At 38.9% G+C, this 21,943-nt stretch overlaps 1 protein-coding gene across 4 annotated transcripts in view; it reads left to right on the forward strand.

Annotated features, from left to right (window-relative positions):
* Positions 1–7,426: 7,426 nt before the first annotated feature.
* Positions 7,427–21,943, forward strand: part of bchs (WD repeat and FYVE domain containing 3 bchs) — a 404,120-nt gene continuing 389,603 nt past the window's right edge. For 2 of the 4 annotated variants that reach the window (XM_071686608.1, XM_071686607.1), the window contains exon 1: positions 7,427–7,566. The gene's annotated coding sequence lies outside the window, so the exon portion shown is untranslated. The remainder of the gene's footprint in view (positions 7,567–21,943) is intronic. The other 2 variants (XM_071686603.1, XM_071686604.1) reach the window with 2 other exon arrangements.

Consider the following 21,943-nt stretch of genomic DNA (forward strand, 5'->3'; position numbering starts at 1 on the left):
GCTGTTCATGGACAAAAGGGGGAAGGCTGATCCATCAGTAACCACAGAGACAGACTGGCCAGAGAGGAAGCGCGATGTGAATGAGAAAAGTGAGGGAGGGGAGCTTAGAGATGAAACCCCCTATGCCACACCCTGTCGAAAGCCTTAGATATGCCAAGGGCACCTATACAACTCCCAAAAATCTTTCAGGGATGATGACCAGACATTAGTAAAATAGGGAAGAATATCACCAGTGGATCTCACCTTATGTAAGCCATACTGGTGATCAGAGAGAAGACTGTGATTTTCGAGGTGTTAAAAGATACGGGAGTTAAGGAGGGATTCAAAGACTTTGGACATTGTAGAAGTCAAAGTAATAGGGTGATACTTAAAGGGATCAGAATGGTCACCATTCTTAGGGATGGGATGCATCAATGCATGTTTCCAAGAAGGAAAAGTTTTGGTTTTTAAGCAGAAATGGAACAGTTGAGCAAGCACAGGTGCAAGTTCAGAGGCACACTTTCAGTTCACAAAGATGGATGCCATCAGGACCATAAGCTTTGCCCGTGTCCATAGAGAGAGGTGTTTTTCAGACAGTCCGAAAGGAGATTACAGGATGAGGCATAGCTAAATCAGAAATGGGAACCAAAGGAAAGTGAAGGAAAGGTAGAGCGATGGTTGTTAGAGATGCCCTTAGTTGATTACCAGAAAGACCTATTAGTGGATGATGAGGAGAGATTATTGCATTTCCTTTGAAAAAAGGAATGCTTCACCTAACAGATAACTACTTGCAGAAATTAACGGCAATGATAAAAGTTGAATGGGACTCAAAGGAAGGAGAGTTTTTCCAAGTCCAATATGCTTGATCCCTTTCCTGAATAGCCTCAAAACTTGAACAGTTGAACCATGGATTGGATGAGAAGTCATCTTGGAGGAAGAGGGAATAAATGCTTACATTCCTGCAAGAATAATCTCTCCTATGCATTTGGCAGAGATAGAAGCATCACCACATAAGATACATTATTTACCAAAGGAGAGTCAGAAAAGGAGTTACATAAGTTAAAGTCAACTTTATACAGGTACCAGTATTTACACTAAAAAGAGGCTGCTGGAAGGGGGAGATGCCATTAGAAGAGATACATTAATGAGTGTGTGATTGTATGAACCAATTAGGGGCGAGATTGCATGCTTACAGTAGGATGGACTTGAGTTGAAAAACAAATTCAGAATATTAGGAGAGTTGTCACAGCTGTCAGGTATATGGGTAGGGTGAGAAATAATTTGCTCTAAATCATTGAGAATGGAGAGCATGAGGGCTTCAGTCCCTCCACCATCCATATAGGAAGAACTCAACCATTCCCTATGGTAAACATTGAAATTCCTAAGGTAGTGGATCTCAGCTTGTGGATGAGAGGATGTCACAGTCTCATGGCAAGAGATTAGATAGCCAAAGAAGGATATAGAATTTGTAGCCTTATGAGTGCAATAGGTGAAGCTAAGGAAAAAAGTGTGGTAGTAGGGAGACAGACCTCGAATTACATATCATCAAAGTTTGGAGACTCAAGGTCCTTGAGACATGCAACAGAGTGTTTATGTTGGAATAAGCACAAACACCACCTTTTAACTCAATTGTGAGTGGAGTTTATAGTTAGATACGAAAAAGGAACTAACGAGATCATCATTAGACAAGTGAGTCTCAGAGAACTAAGATATTAGATGTACTAGACAGATGGTGTTCAACTGAGGAGGTTACTAGGGAGACCACGAATGTTGGTATAGTGAACAGAAAAAGAGGAAGGTCTAACAGAGAGGGAAAGGTTGTGGGAGGGGCCAGTACTACTACTGCCAGAGTCCTTTCATTGGCAGTGCAGTCAGGCAGACCCGGAGATTTTTAGCACCCCATGATGCCGGCGACTTGGGGCCGTAGATTTGACGGACTCTCCTAAATTATTGATGTCTGGTCATCATCCCTGAAAGATTTAAGGGAATCCTATGTAGTTGCCCTTGATATATCCACAGCTTTTGACAGAATGTGGCATTGGGGTCTAATCTCCAAGCTCCCTCCTTTGGCTTCCCTCTTTCTGCTCCTTCATATCTAGTTTCATCTCTGGCCGATCTATCTTTGTGGTTGTAGATGAATCACCCTCTCCCCCTTTCTCCATGAATAGTGATGTCCCTCAAAGTTCTGCTCTCTTATATTTTTTCTTCTTTTTTTTTTTTATCAAGGAATTCCTTTTTTTCTACAGAAACCAGATGCACTCATATGATGACTCAACACTGCATTTATCCACTTCCTTCAGTTCTCATACTCAAATTGCATTTTTCTCAACACAACTTCCGGAATAAACTCAGACTTGGAGAGAATTTCTCATTGATGTAGACAAAATCTGGTTAAATTTAGTCTTGAAAACCCAGTTTCTGCCCATTTCTCTATGGAAAATTCCTCAAAACTTTCTTTTCTCCTGCGACAGTTTCGTAATTCCACCTCTTGATTTAGTGAATATATTTCGTGTTGCAGTTACATCCACACTATCTTGGAAACCCTACGTTACAGTAATAGCTAAGTCTGCCTCTAAGAAACTGGGAGTCATGTTTAGATGTTGAAAGTTCTCTTCTGTGCAGTTGCTCCATATATACAAAGGAGCGATCTGTCCTTGTTTAGAGTACTGATCTCACTTCTGTGGTGTTTCTGGAACTGCATCCTTGCTTGACAGAGTCGAAAGCAGTCCAACTATCAGCTTTTCCTGGGTAACTTCAAAACAACCCACTTGCCATAAGCTCCAATATTGGTTCACTTTCCCTCTTCTATTGGTATTGCTTTGTTTTTTGCTCCTGAAAGCTAGTTACTTGTGTGCCCTCACAACTTGCTAGGCCAAGCAATACTCAGCAAGCTGCTTCATCACATAATTAATGTGTGGCCATCAGCATCTCAAGGGTGGGCCATTTGGATAAGATGTGAAAGTTGTGGAATTCTTTACCGTCTCATATCCGGCACTTTTAAAAGAAAGGTTTTCACTGTTTCCAAGTTTTCTTCTGTTTCCCTTCCATTATTCTCTTTATGTTTCAATTAAAGCCTGTCCATGACAAGCCTCCAACGTTAAGAAGAAAAATCACTCCCTGCACATGAATGTAGTAGTATGCAGCCACATTACCACATCTTGGTGATGGTCACTGAACATTTCATGTGGTAGGAATACTCTTCAGGACTTTCCGATAAGTGAGCATAATGTGTCCTTAACAGAGTGACTTTCCGCAAAGAAATTGTCAATCAACTGGTGTAATAAAAACTGCACTAGTCAATCAGAAGAGTTGCTCTTTTGCCGCTCTTTATTAGATACATGTGCTATGCTTTCAAGAATGATTTATATGAAATGAAAAATGTTGTGTGGTTTTGCATACGCAATCAATGGAGCTAATGAATATATCACATCAATCGACAATGTTCATTAGATTGGCACTGGCACCTCTATCTATTACCTAATAGTGAACAAGCACTTGTGCAGCAACTTTTCTCCTTGCCATTGCAATGGTAACGGATGTTTTTTTTATGGTGTAAAATATGGACTCAAACAATGGAAACAATATCGATTACCATACCGTATTTTCCAATTACAGATTACCCTCAAACTAACATGTACAAATCAAAAACATTTTGGGATGTATCTATCCAAGCCATAGTGTAGTGCAGGAAGTATTTAGAAATGTATATGTCTCATCCGAAATGAAAGGGTTAAACTTTTAAAAAAAAAGTTTTCTTCCTGTGAAATTACTGAATTATTAAAGAAATAAAGATGGTGCATTCAGTCCCCTTATAGAGTACTGATGTGATTTAGGTGAAAAGACACAAGATTCATGAGATAATCTTAACTGTTATAAAAAGAGCTGGTGAAAGATAGGCAAAGAACTAGAAAAAAATTATATATGAAGAAATTGGATGGAATTACAGACTGTCCAGCATTACGTTTCCTGACTATTCAGCTTTACTCTCCCCGACATTTTAGTTAGTATTAACAGTCTGGCATTGCATTGCCCACCTATCAAGCTTTACACTCCCTGACTTTCCCGCATAACAACTTCAATTTTTAGCATTACACTCCCTGATCAGTCAGACAATTCCTGAGTGTCTAGCAGTATACCCTCTGGCTCTCCAGTATTACACTGCATGATTGTCCAACATTGCATCCTCACATACCCCCCTTCCCATACCATATATCTTCCCATGACTATATCCATCCACCCAATTCCTCTACATTCTCTCTACTAAGCAATAATCATCTTCCTTCATCTTGTCATCTATTTCCCTAACCTGTCATTATGCCTCCTCAATTTGTATTCCCTCTCAGCCTATCATTATCCCCCCCCCCTTCAGCTTGACATTATATTCCCCTGTAACAGATAATTATGTTCCCTCAACCTATTAGTATGCGCCTTCTGAACCTACTAGTATGCTCCCTCTCAACCTATTAGTATGCTCCTTCTGAACCTACTAGTATGCTCCCTCTCAACCTGTTAGTATGCTCCTCAACCTACTAGTATGCTCCCTCTCAACCTATTTGTATGCTCCTCAACCTACTAGTATGCTCCCTCTCAACCTGTTAGTATGCTTCTTCTCAACCTACTTGTATGTTCCCTCTCACCTTGCCATCATACTCCCTCTCAACCTGTCATCAACCTTCCTTTCGACCTATCTTTTTATTCCATAACTTATCATCATGCTCCCTCTGACCCCACCTCACATTTTCTTTATGCTTCATCAAACAGTCTTGCCAACCGTAGGGACTTTTCCCCAAACCTAGGGACTTTTGACGAATTTTCAAAGGTCGCCCAGGTAAAATTCTTAAAAACCTAGGGATTTTGAACATTCGTTGATAATCAGTATATTTTTCTGTAAGAAAAGTAGTGAATTAAGAAATTTCGTGTACTTTATGCCATTATATTGTCCCTCCTTAGGATTCTCAAGTCAGCCATGTGTTGGAGCATAGTTTCAAGGTATTAAAGAAACTAGCCTGGAAAATACTTTGAAAAACTGTATAAAGAAAATAGATATTATTTCAAGTCGTGTGTTTGCAGAACATAACATTTCTATGAATACAATAAATCACTTAGTAGAAGCTTTAAAACTAGGTCTCCTGATTCAGATATTGTCAAAGGTGTAAATTTACAGAATAAAACATTCAAGTATTGTGAAAAATGTGATGACAGAGGCACATAAGAACGAAATGATAGAAATTTTGCGAAATTACAAGTTTCCATTTTAGCAGATAAGGATACAGACATCTAAAGAATATGGCTGTGTTGGTTAGGTATTTCTGTAATGATAAAAGTAGAGTTACGACTCAAAACTTTTAAAATTCATTTCTCATGATGTAAGAAGAAGCACAGCTGAAACTCTTATCTAATATTGTGACGTCATGCCTTATAGAGAAAGAAATACCTTTATGTATCATCACGGGTATGGCAGCCGACAATGTAAGTGTTTTAGTTGGGAAGAAGGATATTCGTATGACCGAGTTACAGGTGGAAGCAGAAAAAAAAATTTTCAGATCAATATGTGTTTAATAACCACGCCTCTCCAGCCAAGCTCAAACCTAACTTTGCCACATTCCAATGGCAGACCGCAGCTGCAGACACAAAAAAGAGAGAAATATGGTATGATCCAACTTATCAGCTTCCTTACAATTTATCAATTCTAATATGAAACCCAAAGATTAAAAAAAAACTTTATTTTGCAAAGGAGATTGTATGATATCAAAGAGTAAAGCTTCCTTATTGTCTTTCCATTCGAGCTGAGCTTAAATTAGTTATCTTGCTGTGTTGATTAGGAATGAAATCTGATAATGAAATGATGGAAGTGTTATAATTTGTTTCATCGGAGCTGAAGATAAATATCCACATCCAATATCGTGGTAGGACATATGACATAGCTCTGTTTATTTACTATTCCTTTGTTTATCATATATATATATATATATATATATATATATATATATATATATATATATATATATATATATATATATATACCTTGTATGATTACCTTCGTATGATCATTGTGAATAATTGAAGGAACTACCTGGGCAATGAAACATATTATCAAGTTAACTATATTGTAAACAGGCTATGTAAACTTTATTTTTTCATAGTCTCAATTTACATGAGAAATTCAGAAAACTGCATATTTGAACAAAATAACTTACTTTTCTTTAATAAACGGTGAATAAATATCATTGCGTTCGTTATTTGGTTCTCATTTCTCCATGAAGCTTATTCATTACTTGATAAAAAACATTTCATGTGCATTTCTTGTTGAAAAATAAGTTGATTAGGTAGGGACAGGTTGAAAAATAAGTTAATTAGGTAGAGACAGGCATACTAACTTTGTATGTAGTAACTTTTCATAATTTCTTTCGGGATATTTGGGCCAAAAATGGATTTCGGGTTGGCGATGTATGTGGTATAGCCATTATTCACATGGTATGGCCACGATTTATGTGGGATGGCCATGATGTTTGTGGTGTGGCCATAATAGTGTGTGGCATTGCCTTGGTAATGTATGTTGTATGGCCATTATGTGCAGTGTGACCATTAAGATGTATGATATATGGCCATGATGGTGTGTGATATATGATTATGAGTGATGGTCTATAATGTATAACCATGATGGTGTATATGACCACGATGGTCTATTATGTATGATCTTGATGGTGTACATAACCATGATGGTATATGATATATGACCATGATGGTGTATGATATATAACCATGGTGGTGTATTATACATGACTATGATTGTGCATGATGTATGGGTGTGATGATGTATGTATGAGTATGATGATGTATGATATATGATGTATGACCATGATAGAGTATGATATATAACCATTGTAATGTACATTACCATGGTATACATGACCATGGAGTGTATGATCATGATGGATTATGATGTACGACCATGATGGTGTATATGATCATAATGATGTGTGGTATGACCATGGTGGTGTATAAGATCCTGATGGTGTATGATGTATGGCCAAGATGGTGTATGTTTTATGGCCAAGATGGTGCATGGTGTATGGCCATGGTGTATGTTGTATGGCCAAGATGGTGCATGGTGTATGACCATGCTATATATGATCCTGATGGTGTATGGCCAAGATGATGTATGATGTATGGCCAAGATGGTGCATGGTGTATGACCATGCTATATATGATCCTGATGGTGTATGGCCAAGATGATGTATGATGTATGGCCAAGATGGTGCATGGTGTATGGCCATGACGGTGTGTACAATCCTGATGGTGTATGATGTTCGGCCAAGATTATGCATGGTGTATGGCCATGGTGATGTCTATGAATCCTCATGGTATATTCTGTATGACCAAGATGGTGTATGATGTATGGCCATGATATTGGTGCGGGTGTCGACCTTCAGCTGGTAGTGGCGCAGGTCAACTGGCTCCACCAACAACAAACATGACGAGGGTCGTCGTCGTATCGGCTGCTGCTGCCACCGTTGGTTATGATCAGTTTATCATGTGATAGTCACAAGTGGCCGCTCTCCCAGCCGCTGGTGTTCCACGTATAAGGTAAGGTGGCCGGAGGGAGAGGGATGGCCACGGATATTGGTGTGTAATGGCTGTCATCAGGCCAAATGAAGATTGAGGTTTGTTATGTGGGCGTAGTGCTCATCGACTGCTGGTGGTAGCAGCTCTCTCTCATATCACAACACTTGTGAAGATGGGATACTTTCAGGATTGATGCAACGCCATGACTTGGACCGTCTGGCTGATCTCAATATGCAAATACATATATATTTTTTCCCCTCCCTCTTAGGTCTAATAAGCTTTCCGTGGAGAGAGTTGACTGCTGTCCATGTTGACATTTTGACCCTAGGCCAACCATCAACCCCCAGTGGTGTGATGGTTCTGGCCTCTGTTCAAGGTGTGGTAGTTTGCCTCATCTCTGCTCTCAAGTGGAGATATTTGAGTCACGGGTAATTAACGAGCTAACTCAGCCATCGAAACTGCCTCCATATATATTGAGTGGTTGATGGGTTGTTAGCTCTCCATCAGTATAGACATAGCATGTGGAATTCTTTTGTTTTGCAATGTGAATGTAGTGATGAGAGGATGCAGGCACGACTGCACAGCGTGGTTTGGACGATTATATTCTATTAAACATTATTTGATAACGCAATACTTGAGGGTTATGTATATGAAGAAAAATGTGGTGGTAATGTGAAGAGGTAATAGTGTAGGTTATCTCCACATTGGGAGTAGATTTGTGATACGACTATTCTTGTTTTAGATGCTTTTATTTGTTTGTTGGGATTACAGAAGTACCTGCAGAGTAGGATGTAGAGTAGTGCATCTGACTGGTAATATTAACTATGGAGAGTGGTATATCTTGGAAAATGTAGGGTCAGTTAAAGTCATGCTTAGGTAATGAACTGAAAAATGAACCGAACCTAAGTAAACCTCATCTAACCTCCACAACTGTCAGGGTTTATCTAAATTTTCAGTAAATTAGTCAAATACCTAAGTCACACTCATGAAAATGTGCCACCAACTTAGGACTTGATGTCAACAAACAGATGACATCATGGTTCTCATCAGGAAACAAATATAACTTTGATATATTCTCAACAAATAGGAACATCAGTGAAGGAGGCAGATGGGAAAGTTGTGACGGTGATGAAGTGATTAGGAGGTGGAGTGAGTGTTTTGAAGGACTGATGAGTGTGTTTGATGATATGATGGCAGATGTAGGGCGTTTGGGCTGGGGTGGTATGCAAAGTGAGAGTCATGGAGAGTGATGTGATGAAGAAAGGACGTGATTAAAAGCCTTACGTAAGATGAAATTTGGCATGGTGGCTGTAGTGGATGGCTAAGAAAAGGGGTGATATGAGTTGTTGACTGTTTAGTTTGGGTTTTTAGTATATGGATGGATCTCAGTGAGGTGCCTAACGATTGGCGAAAGTGCATGTAATGTGTGATTGTATTAAGGCAAAGGGGATAAAGGGGAGTGTATAGACCTACAGAGGTATGAGTTTATTGATAAGGGCATGTACAGAACAGCAGACCGGGGAGGAAAAATTTGTTTTCACAAGTGGTAGAGGAGATATGGATCAAGTGTTTATTGCAAAGAATATGTGTGAATATTACTCAGAGAAACAAAAGGATCTGTATGTGGCATGTATGAGTCTGGAGAAAGCTTAAGATAGGATTGATAGAAATGCCTTGTGGAAGGAAGGTCTTAAGAATATATGGTGTATGAGGAAAGCTGCAAGCTGCATTGAAAAGTGTATATCAAAGGTGTAAGGCATGTGCTTTAGTAGTAAGAGAGGAGAGTGATTGTTTTCAAGTGAAGGTTGGTCTGTGGCAGGGATGTGTGATGCCATCCTGCTGTTTAATTTGTTTATGGATGGGGTGATGAGGGAGGAAATGCAGGAGTCTTGGAGAGTTGGACGAGTATGCCATCTGTAGGGGATGAGAAGGCCTAGTAGGTCAGTCAGTTGTTTGCCAGTGACACAGCAGTGGTGGCTGATTCGAGTGATAGACTGTAGAAGTTTGTGACTGAGTTAGATATGGTGTGTGAAAGGAGGAAGTTGAGAGTAGATGTGAAAGATAGCAAGGTTATTAGGTTTAGTAGGGTAGAGCGACTGGGGTGTAAGTTTAAGTGGAGAAAATTTGGCGAAAGGGAAGTGTTTTACACAGCTAGGAGTGGACATGGTGGCAAATGGAACCATAGATGTGGAAGTGAGTCATAGGGTGGGTGAGGGTACAAAGGTTTTGGGGGCATTGAAGAATGTGTGGAAAGAGAGGTCTTTATCTGGGAGGGCAGAAACGGGTATGATTGAAGGTATTGTACTCCCAAGATTGTTACATGGGCGTGATGTATGAGCTACAGATGAGGATGTGTGGAAGAGGGTAGATGTGTTAGAAATGAAATGTTTGAGGACAGTATGTGGTGAAGTGTGGTACTAAAAGTGTGTTGTTGAGAGAACTTAAGAGGATGTGCTAAAATGGTTTGAACATGAGGGAATGAGTGAGAGAAGTTAACAAGAGGATATATGTATCAGAAATTGAGGAGACAGGGAGGAGAAACGAAATTGGAGATGGAAGGATGGAGTGAAAAAGATTTTGAGTGATTGGGGCCTGAACATGTAGGAGGTTGAAAGACATGTATGGGAATGAGTAAATTGGAATGATGTGATATACCAGAGTTGCTGTGTTGTCAATAGGCGTTACCAGGGCATGTGAAGTGGCCAGGGGAACCATGGGAAAGGCTTTGTTGTGGATTTGGAGCCATGGTTTTGGAGCATTACACATGGCAAGTAGAGAATAGGTGTTAATGAATATGGCCATTCTTTTTTGTGCCTGATGTTACCTTGTTAATGCTGGAAACAGCAATCAAGTATGTAAAAGTTTATATTTCCATTATGATTTTGGCTTCAAAGAGAGGTTTAGAAAGGTTCTCTTGATATATTTCAAGTGTATTACCCACGTGTACATTGATTAACCCTACAGTTTTCCTGATATGCTTAACTGCTATCAACTTAATACTGTTCAGTGAAATATAATTCTCGAAATCCTTCTCCACTAGTATTTCTGTAATCTCAGTGAACTATATTAAACACCTAAAACAATTAGCTAAACTTAACTTTTACCAAAGTATGTGCAGGTACTCATTCATCAAGGCAGAGCCATAAATTTTCTGTATTTATATCCTCTCGTTTTTTTTTTTTTTTTTTCCAAAAGAAGGAACAGAGAAGGGGACCACGTGAGGATATTCCCTCAAAGGCCCAGTCCTCTGTTCTTAACGCTACCTCGCTAACGTGGGAAATGGCGAATAGTTTGAAAGAAAGAAAGATCATTTATATTACATAAAAACAATATCTGATTAGGGGAGAAGGGATAAGAAAAATAAAAAATCATTTACGGGTGATGCCAGTAGGATGATATAACCTTCCTCAAATGTAACAGATTTCTTGTTCCTACACATGATTTATTTTCTTATTAGCTGAGATGGCATGGGCATCTGAATAGGTGTTTGCTTTGAAGAATGTATGCGAGAAATACTTAGAAAAACAGATGGATTTGCATGTAGCATTTATGGATCTGGAGAAGGCATATGATAGAGTGGATAGAGACGCTTTTTTGGAAGGTAGAACCGGTGAAAAGTTTTCATCGAGGATATAAGGCATGTGTACGAGTAGGAAGAGGGGAAAGTGATTGGTTCTCAGTGAATGTCAGTTTGTGGCAGGTGTGCGTGATGTCTCCATGGCTGTTTAATTTGTTTATGGTTGGGTTTGTTAGGGAGGTGAATGCCAGAGTTTTGGAGAGAGGGGCAAGTATGCAGTCTGTTGTGGATGAAAGGGCTTGGGAAGTTGATGAAAGAGTTTGGTAAAGTGTGTGAAAGAAGAAAGCTTAGAGTAAATGTGAATAAGAGCAAGGTTATTAGGTTCAGTTGGGTTGAGAATCAAGTTAATTGGGATGTAAGTTTGAATGGAGGAAAATTGGAGGAAGTGAAGTATTTAGATATCTGGGAGTGGACTTAGCAGTAGATAGAACCATGGAAACAGAAGTGAGTCACAGGGTGGGGGAGGGGGCGAAGGTTCTGGGAGTGACGAAGAATGTGTGGAAGGAGAGAACGTTATCTTGGAGAGTAAGAATTATTGTTTGAAGGAATAGTAGTTCTAACAATGTTATATGGTTGCAAGACGGATTATAGATAAGGTTGTATGGAGGAGGGTGGATGTGTCGGAAATGAAATGTTTAAGGATAGTATGTGGTGTGAGGTGGTTTGATCGAGTAGGTAATGAAAGGGTAAGAGAGATGTGTGGAAATGAAAAGAGTGTTGTTGAAAGAGCAGAAGAGAGTGTGTTGAATTGGTTTGGACATATGGAGAGATTGAGCGAGGAAAGATTTGCAAAGAGGATATATGTTTCATAGGTGGAGGGAACAAAGAAAAGTGGGAGACCAAATTGGAGGTGGAAGGATGGAATGAAAAAGATTTTGTGCAATCAGGGCCTGAACATACAGGAGGGTGAGAGACATGCAATTAATAGAGTGAATTGGAACTATATGGCATACCGGGGTTGACGTGCTGTCAGTGGACTGAACCAGGGCATGTGAAGCGTCTGGTATAAATCATTGACAGATCTGTGGGGGCCTCCTGGCTGTGGATAGGGAGCTGTGGTTTTGTTCCATTACACATGACAGCTAGACTGAATGTGAATGAATGTGGCCTTTTTTGTCTGTTTTCCGGGTGCTACCTTGCTGAAGCAAGGGGTAGCAATGCTGTTTCCTGTGGGGCGGGGTAGCGTCAAGAATGGATGAAGGCAAGCAAGTATGAGTATGTACATGTATATATATGTATATGTCTCTGTATGCATATATATGTGTATGTATATTGGCATGTATGAGCATTTTATGTGTATATATGTGTATATGAGTGGATGGGCCATTCTTCATCTGTTTCCTGTCGCTACCTCTCTGACGTGGGAAACAGCGATTAAGTATGATGAATATATGATAGATATTTATCCCTGGGGATAAGGGAGAAAGAATACTTCCCATATTTTCCCTGCTTGTCATAGAAGGCGACTGAAACCGGAGGGAGCGGGGGGCAGGAAATCCTCCCCTTGTTTTTTAGATTTTCCAAAAGAAGGGACAGAGAAGTGGGCCAAGTGAGGATATTCCCTCAAAGGCTCATTCCTCTGTTCTTATCGCTACCTCGCTAATGTGGGAAATGATGAATATGCATGAAAAATATTTTTTTTATATTTTTTAGTATACTTTAACGCTGTTTCCCTCATCAGAGAGGTAGCGCAAGGAAACAGACGAAAGAATGGCATAGTCCACCCACATAACATGTATATACATAAACACCCACACACGCACATATACATACCTATACATTTCACCGTATACATTCATATACATACACTGATATATACACGTATTCACATGTACATATTCATACATGCTGCCTTCATCATCCATTCCCGCCGCCACCGTGTCACACATGAAATGACACCCCCCCTCCCCATCCCGCGTGTGCGTGAGGTAGCGCCAGGAAAAGACAATAAAGTCCACATTCGTTCACACTGTCTCTAGCTGTCATCTGTAATGCACCGAAACCACAGCTCCCTTTCCACATCCAGGCCCCACAAAACTTTGCATGGTTTACCCCAGATGCTTCACATGCCCTGGTTCAATCCATTGACAGCACATCGACCCCGGTATACCACAGTGTTCCAATGTATTCCTTGCTTGCCTTGGAATAGAGTATATAGAGTGATTGGGGCCTGTACTTACAGGAGGGTGAAAGGCGTGCAAGGAATAGAGTGAATTGGAATGATGTGTTATACCGGGGTCGACGTGCTGTCAATGGATTGAACCAGGGCATGTGAAGCGTCTGGGGTAAACCATGGAAAGTTCTGTGGGGCCTGGATGTGGAAAGGGAGCTGTGGTTTCGGTGCATTATCATATGACAGCTGGAGACTGAGTGTGAACGAATGGGGCCTTTGTTGTCTTATCTTATCGCTACCTCGCACACATAAGGGGGGAGAGGGTTGTTATTTCATGTGTAGCGAGGTGGTGATGGGAATGAATAAAGGCAGACAGTATGAATTATGTACATGTGTATATATGTATATGTCTGTGTGTGTATATATATTTATACGTTGAGATGTATAGGTATGTATATATATATATATATATATATATATATATATATATATATATATATATATATATATATATATATATATATATATTTTCCCTGGGGATAGGGAGAAAGAATACTTCCCACGTATTCCCTGCGTGTCGTAGAAGGCGACTAAAAGGGGAGGGAGCGGGGGGCTGGAAATCCTCCCCTCTCGTTTTTTTTTTTAATTTTCCAAAAGAAGGAACAGAGAATTGGGCCAGGTGAGGGTATTCCCTCAAAGGCCCAGTCCTCTGTTCTTAAAGCTACCTCGCTAATGCGGGAAATGGCGAATAGTACGAAAGAAAGATATAAATATATATATATATATATATATATATATATATATATATATATATATATATATATATATATATATATATATATTTTATTTATTTAATTTATTTATTTATTTATTTATTTTGCTTTGTCGCTGTCTCCCGCGTTTGCGAGGTAGCGCAAGGAAACAGATGAAAGAAATGGCCCAACCCACCCCCATTCACATGTATATACATACACGTCCACACACGCAAATATACATACCTATACATCTCAATGTACACATATATATACACACACAGACACATACATATATACACATGCACACAATTCACACTGTCTGCCTTTATTCATTCCCATCGCCACCTCGCCACACATGGAATAACATCCCCCCCCCCCCCCCCCTCATGTGTGCAAGGTAGCGCTAGGAAAAGACAACAAAGGCCCCATTCGTTCACACTCAGTCTCTAGCTGTCATGCAATAATGGCCGAAACCACAGCTCGCTTTCCACATCCAGGCCCCACAGAACTTTCCATGGTTTACCCCAGGCGCTTCACATTCCCTGATTCAATCCATTGACAGCACGTCAACCCCGGTATACCACATCGAGAGCGTGGGCTATGAATAGAGTTGTGCGCAGGAAGGTGGATGTGCTGGAAATGAGATGTTTGAGGACAATATGTGGTGTGAGGTGGTTTGATCGAGTAAGTAATGTAAGGGTAAGAGAGATGTGTGGAAATAAAAAGAACGTGGTTGAGAGAGCAGAAGAGGGTGTTTTGAAATGGTTTGGGCACATGGAGAGAATGAGTGAGGAAAGATTGACCAAGAGGATATATGTGTCGGAGGTGGAGGGAACGAGAAGTGGGAGACCAAATTGGAGGTGGAAAGATGGAGTGAAAAAGATTTTGAGTGATCGGGGCCTGAACATGCAGGAGGGTGAAAGGCAGGCATATATATATATATATATATATATATATATATATATATATATATATATATATATATATATATATATATATATAAATATATATATATATATATATTTTTTTTGCTGTCTCCCGCGTTTGCGAGGTAGGGCAAGGAAACAGACGAAAGAAATGGCCCAACCCACCCCCATACACATGTATATACATACGTCCACACACGCAAATATACATACCTACACAGCTTTCCATGGTTTACCCCAGACGCTTCACATGCCTTGATTCAATCCACTGACAGCACGTCAACCCCGGTATACCACATCGCTCCAATTCACTCTATTCCTTGCCCTCCTTTCACCCTCCTGCATGTTCAGGCCCCGATCACACAAAATCTTTTTCACTCCATCTTTCCACCTCCAATTTGGTCTCCCTCTTCTCCTTGCTCCCTCCACCTCCGACACATATATCCTCTTGGTCAATCTTTCCTCACTCATCCTCTCCATGTGCCCAAACCACTTCAAAACACCCTCTTCTGCTCTCTCAACCACGCTCTTTTTATTTCCACACATCTCTCTTACCCTTACGTTACTCACTCGATCAAACCACCTCACACCACACATTGTCCTTAAACATCTCATTTCCAGCACATCCATCCTCCTGCGCACAACTTTATCCATAGCCCACGCCTCGCAACCATACAACATTGTTGGAACCACTATTCCTTCAAACATACCCATTTTTGCTTTCCGAGATAATGTTCTCGACTTCCACACATTCTTCAAGGCCCCCAGAATTTTCGCCCCCTCCCCCACCCTATGATCCACTTCCGCTTCCATGGTTCCATCCGCTGCCAGATCCACTCCCAGATATCTAAAACACTTCACTTCCTCCAGTTTTTCTCCATTCAAACTCACCTCCCAATTGACTTGACCCTCAACCCTATATATATATATATATATATATATATATATATATATATATATATATATATACATATATATCCCTGGGGATAGGGGAGAAAGAATACTTCCCATGTATTCCCTGCATGTCGTAGAAGGCGACTTAAAGGGGAGGGAGTGGGTGGCTGGAAATCCTCCCCTCTCGTTTTTTTTTTTAATTTTCCAAAAGAAGGAACAGAGAAGGGGGCCAGGTGAGGATATTCCCTCTAAGGCCCAGTCCTCTGTTCTTAACGCTACCTCGCTAATGCGGGAAATGGCAAATAGTATGAAAGAAAGAAAGATATATATATATATATATAATTTTTGTTATTTATTATTATACTTTATTGCTGTTTCCCGTGTCAGTGAGGTAGCGCCAGCAAACAGATGAAGAATGGCCCATCCACTCATGTACGCATATATATACAGAAGCGCCCATACATGCACATATTCATTCACATACATTGATACACATGTATATGTACTTGCTTGCCCTTATCTATTCCTTGGTGCTGCCGTGCCCCACAGGATACAGCACCCTCCACATAAGCGATGTAGCACCAGGAAAATACAGACAAGATAGGCCACATTCGTTCACACTCAGTCTCTAGCTGTCTTGTGTAATGCACGGAAACCAAAGCTCCCTATCCATATCATATTCAGAATGATGAATTTACTGTAAAGGGCACAAAAGAACTTAAAAATCTTAAGGGGTGCTAAGCTACCTGGTTTTGCGAGCATTATTTATGCATTATGATACATAAAACACATGCAGCACATTTTGACATTTTAATATCCATAAACTACCTTAGATATCAGTGAACACAAAGTAAAACAAAAACAGTAATGAGTGAACCATTAAGTGGACAGTATCCATTAACTGACTGGGTCATTGTTTGTGAAACTTCAGCCATCTACCATATGGGGCAGCACTGTACGGGGCTCTGGTGCCATTTCCAGGTTTTAGGAAGGTGAATGAATTGCATGGGACCTTCACCTGTTTTTTAAGAATGATTCAGAAAACTGTTATTGTGGCTAAGTGAAAATTACTGAGAATTTTCCTTGTTATCACAGCAAAAGGGTTAAGGGGCTTAGCATTCCAGTGCACACTTAAGATGATTGGTTTCCCTGATTCAGGAAAGAAGGATTATTTTGGGGAGTCTTAACACCCACAGTGCTGCTTCGCAAGTCAAAATCACACCCTGATGCACTCAGTAAGCTGGTCATGACAAACTCTCGAGTTGTATTTGCCCTGCAGGTTACAGCGTGTATCCTATAGCTGCAGTCAGCAGTTCCCTTAGGATCTCTGAATGAAAGGCACTGCAAGATTATTGAAAAACTGGATTTCAAGCTTCCAGTTGTGTGTAGAACACTGCTGACCTTGAACATGCTAAGATGATAAAAGGGAATTCTGTTAATAAATACAGGGAACCCAAAGAATGATGGTTCATGGAGTGATGTTTTGCAAAAGCAATGATAAAAAATTGTTACAAATTTTTAGAACTTAACTAACTGAAAAAATAAAAAAATGTTCTAATTTTCTTTCAATTAGTTATGAAAAGTTAAATATATAAGGATTTTTTCAGTTATACTGCCTTTTTTAATAATAGCAAAGCAGATAACTTAAGATTCTTATCATATTCCAACTACTACTGACAGACACCTTATAAGGAACACCAAGTTTTTGTATTCTTAATGTGCCATATAAGTAAGATCTACCTAACTTGAAAACATAATAATAGGTCATATAATGACCATGCATTTCAACAAATATAGATATTGCATAATGAATTGGATAAACTGAATTTGGAGGCTTGACAAGGTTTCTGCTCCATCCCCATCCAACTCCACCACTGCCACATACCTCAATCATTTGCCACCACCATTTTCAGTAAGAATCAATAGATATCTTATTTACCACTGAAATGGCAATGATCACTGAATCAGAGAGTCAAATCCACATCATGATAGTGTGTGATATATTGATGGTATCATGATGGAGTGCTTTATATTGCCATTAAGCTAAGATTGAAATTTTAGAGGATAGTCTATACATGAGAACTATGTTGGAGAAATTTTTGGTCTTGAACTTAACCTCAGTTATAACATGGGTTCTAATTAATCAAATGAAAACTTGGTTTTGCTTACTCAAATGAAAACATTTCACTCGACTGACATTGCCAGGATCATAACCTAGTTTTTCTCTTGAGAACCTCCAGTATGAGGCTCATGAAACAACCCATACTGTAAGTTCAACCTCATGTGCACTGAGGTATTCTTTATGTTGCAGGCACTACATTTCCACAAAGGTATCACGTTTCCTTAGTTCAAGTGACCTGAATGTGTATTATTTTGTATGCTTCAATTTATTGGAGTTTATAGCAGTCCAGTGTGAAAGATAATGAACAAATCCTATAGTGGAAGACAAAAGTTCTGTTTCAAAAGATGTAGTGATAACACACAGGAAAGTGCTGACTTATTTCCCTTAAACTTCAAGCAGCTTCCTGTGTTTACTTAGTCCATGCAGTGTCTACAGCACACACAACATGAAGGAAATTTTTTTTTTGTATGTCTCAGTTTATTGCACTTTTGAGCATTACAGCATAAAGCAGTTCACTAAATGTTTAGAATGACATACACAAAAAATTTTCTGTTTGAAAAAAGATATTATGATAAACAAAACAACAACAACACAGTGTAGTGAATCCAAGCTAAATTCTTGAGGTGCAAGGGCACACCCAGGCACGGCTGACTGCTTGGAATATTCACAGGTAACTGAGGTTGGTTGCCAGGTAGGAAACAAATTATATGATGACAGTAGAAGAATGAAAAGTATAAGAGGAATTTTAGACCATAAGGTTTATATATATATATATATATATATATATATATATATATATATATATATATATATATATATATATATATATATATATATATATTTTTTTTTTTTTTTTTTTATATATATATATATATATATATGTATAATGAACTTTTTAAAGGAATCCTAAATGTATAATTTATTATCAATTTTAAGTTTTTAGATATATTTTTCTTGCTTAAAACACTCGGTAACTTATAGTTCATGGAGCCTTTCAGATTCAGCAGAATCAAATCAAGTCAACTGTAGAGAGATTAGGAATTTAAATGTTGGAAATATCAGAGTGAAAGTATGGTATAGAAATCCAAGTGGATTATTAGAAAGTTGTTGAAGAGCCTGAATTCAAGGACTGGAGACAAAACATACTTTAATATAAGTTCTTATCTGTTCTGTCCTGGAGGTTGCATGACAGTAAGTGGGGAAAAAGAACACACACTATAAAAGGGGAGGATTCTCTCAATAAGAGGACACTAATTTTCTGGAAATACTGGAACATGGTCCATTCAAACAATACTTGATGGGAAGGGTAGATTTAGGAAAGAAATGTTTTAATGATGCATGACAAATACACAGTGATAATGATATAGGAATAATTAGAATTATACATTTGGCATTAAAATATTCGCATCCCAGAAATATGAAAAATAATAATATGGAATATTGGATATAAAGAGATACAGTAGAGGAATTTGGACTCTTATGGAGACAGAGTCATGGAGGCACAAACTTGAATTTAGATAGGAAAAATACCTATACCAGAATGTCACTGAGCATATTGGGACCAGAGGGAGTAATACACCATCATTATTAGATCATGTCTTTATGTAGAAGCCTGGTAATTTGAGAATAACATACACTATATGATACACCAAATTGAAAAACTGGTCATGTGATGCTTGAGTTTATGTGGTATGTGGTATATGAAGAGGTAAAGAGAGCAGAGATAAAACAAGGTTTAAAGAGTTGATATTGGTTTGGAAACTAGATAGTACCCAACAATTTCTACAGTAAAGAATATTTGGAAATAGAGTTCAGTTGGAATAAGTAGGGCTATGTGGGGGAAAGGCTCTGCTATATTTACATAGTAGTAGGAGTTTCAGCTGGAAGAACTAGGGCAATGTGGGGGAAAGGTTCTGCTATATTTACATTGTAGTAGGAGTTTCAGCTGGAAAAACTAGAGCTATTTGGGGGAAAGGTTTTGCTATATTTACATTGTAGTTAGGGGTGGGAATACATCTAGCCTTAAGTATTAGCAGAATGTAAGGAAAAGAGGAAGAATGATTTAATTGAAACACTCCAGCCAGCCAGCCAGTTTTACTAGATATAAAAGAGCAAGGAACAAGTATAGCAGGATAAGAAAGAAGAAAAAAAAAAACTTTAAAGAGAAAACTGTGGACAAGGCAGGAGAAAATCCATAACATTTTCATAGATTTATCAGATGTAAATTGTCAGCATGTGATCAGGCAAAGGGATTTGGATAGAAGAATTAGAGAGGATGTTGTAAGGATATATGAGGAACGGAATAGGAAATTCAAAAGTGCTTTTATGGTGGGACACTGTAGCTCAATCATTAATGAGATTGAATGGAGAGGAGGTTTTAGAAAACACAAATGTTTAGAAAAGACATTTGTGAAACATAAAAAGTAAAAGATTTGACTCATACAAGGCTCATGGTCCTGATGAAATTTCATCTTATATGAAAAAGATTTGTGCAGACACACTGGACAAACCTCATGAAATTCTGTTCAAGATGACACTGGTGAGAGGCAGAGTGCCACGGGAATAGAATAGGGCAAAAATCATAACTGTCTAAGAAAGGAGACCTGGAGCAGGCTTTGAACCACAAACTGGTCTCACTGATGAGTGTGGTCTGTAAGGTTCTGGAGAAGATAATCAGAGGAGAAATGATGTAATTAGAAAGCAATAGATGACTTTCTACAGGCAAGTAATCATCTAAGTGAGGTACATCATGGATTTAGGGAAAGAGGATCACATGTAACGAACTTCTAGAATTTTGCAAGAGAGTTAAGCTTTGTCTTAGACAAAAGGAAAGACTGAGTTGATTGTTTTAATTTGGACTGCCAGAAAGCATTTGACACTGTATTGCATGTGAGGCTGATTAAGAAACTGGATCACCAGGCAGAAGTAAGGGAAAACTCCTTCAATGGATATAATGTTATATAAGTGGAAGGAACGAAGGTCGCATGTCAGATAAGCTTTCTCAAAATGGGCTAAGTTCTTTAACAGAGTACCACAGGGTTCTATTTTGGTACTATTAATCCATACACCTGTGGAGTTCTTTTCTTTGAACTATGTCATCAAGTAGCCATTTGAACCTATGGTTAGTTTATTCCATCCATCTGTTGGAACTGTTCACTGTCAGTATCATTCAGCTGATTTACAAAACTTGAAGGCTCTTATTAGGTCTCCTCTCTCTATTGTGTTCTTCATGGTGAACAGCTTTATAGCCCTTATCCTTTCATTATAGCTCATTCCTCATAATTTAGATACCATCTTGGTTGTTTTTTCTCTGTATCTTCTGAATCAGATCTTTGTGTTTATTTAGGTGCAGTGACCAGTCTTGCAAGGCAAGTTATGGTTTGATTTACTGAACATATTCTTATCCATATACTTGAATTTGATTTTTATATTTATGATAAGACAATTTGCATCTTTTTATTTTCTTGTTATGTTGATCTGACAAGAATTTAGGCATTTTGTCAACTATTGGGTCTCTCACATACAGATTTCTTAATTTGATTCCTTTTTGATAATAAATGCATCGATGTTTTTTTGCTGTGCCCCATTCTCATAATCTTGCACTTATTTTGATTGAACCTTTTATTCCAATCGTGTGACCATCTTTGGAGTTTTGCCAGGTCTTCCTGTGAGCTGTTGCAATCACCATCATTCATTATTTTTCTCATGATCATGGCAATGTCCACAAACTGTTTTTATGTATGATTTCAGTCCATCAGACAAGTCATTTATTTCCACACAGAATAGCAGCAGTCCTAGACGAGAGCCCTAGGGCATGCCACTTGTAATTCCGGTGTGCTCTGAAGTTGCATCTCATCTGTGTTCTTTGCTACCTTCCCTTTGGATGTATGGATGTATATATGGTGTGTGTTTGTGTGTAATTACTTGTACTGAATGGGAAGGGAGTTTTTTACTCGTGGGGTCTACTGTTGAACATTCTCTACTATCACACAAACAACCTCTTAGATTTAT

The sequence above is a fragment of the Panulirus ornatus genome, chromosome 42 (assembly GCF_036320965.1).
Source record: "Panulirus ornatus isolate Po-2019 chromosome 42, ASM3632096v1, whole genome shotgun sequence".
In the NCBI taxonomy this organism is placed as follows: Eukaryota; Metazoa; Arthropoda; class Malacostraca; order Decapoda; family Palinuridae; genus Panulirus; species Panulirus ornatus.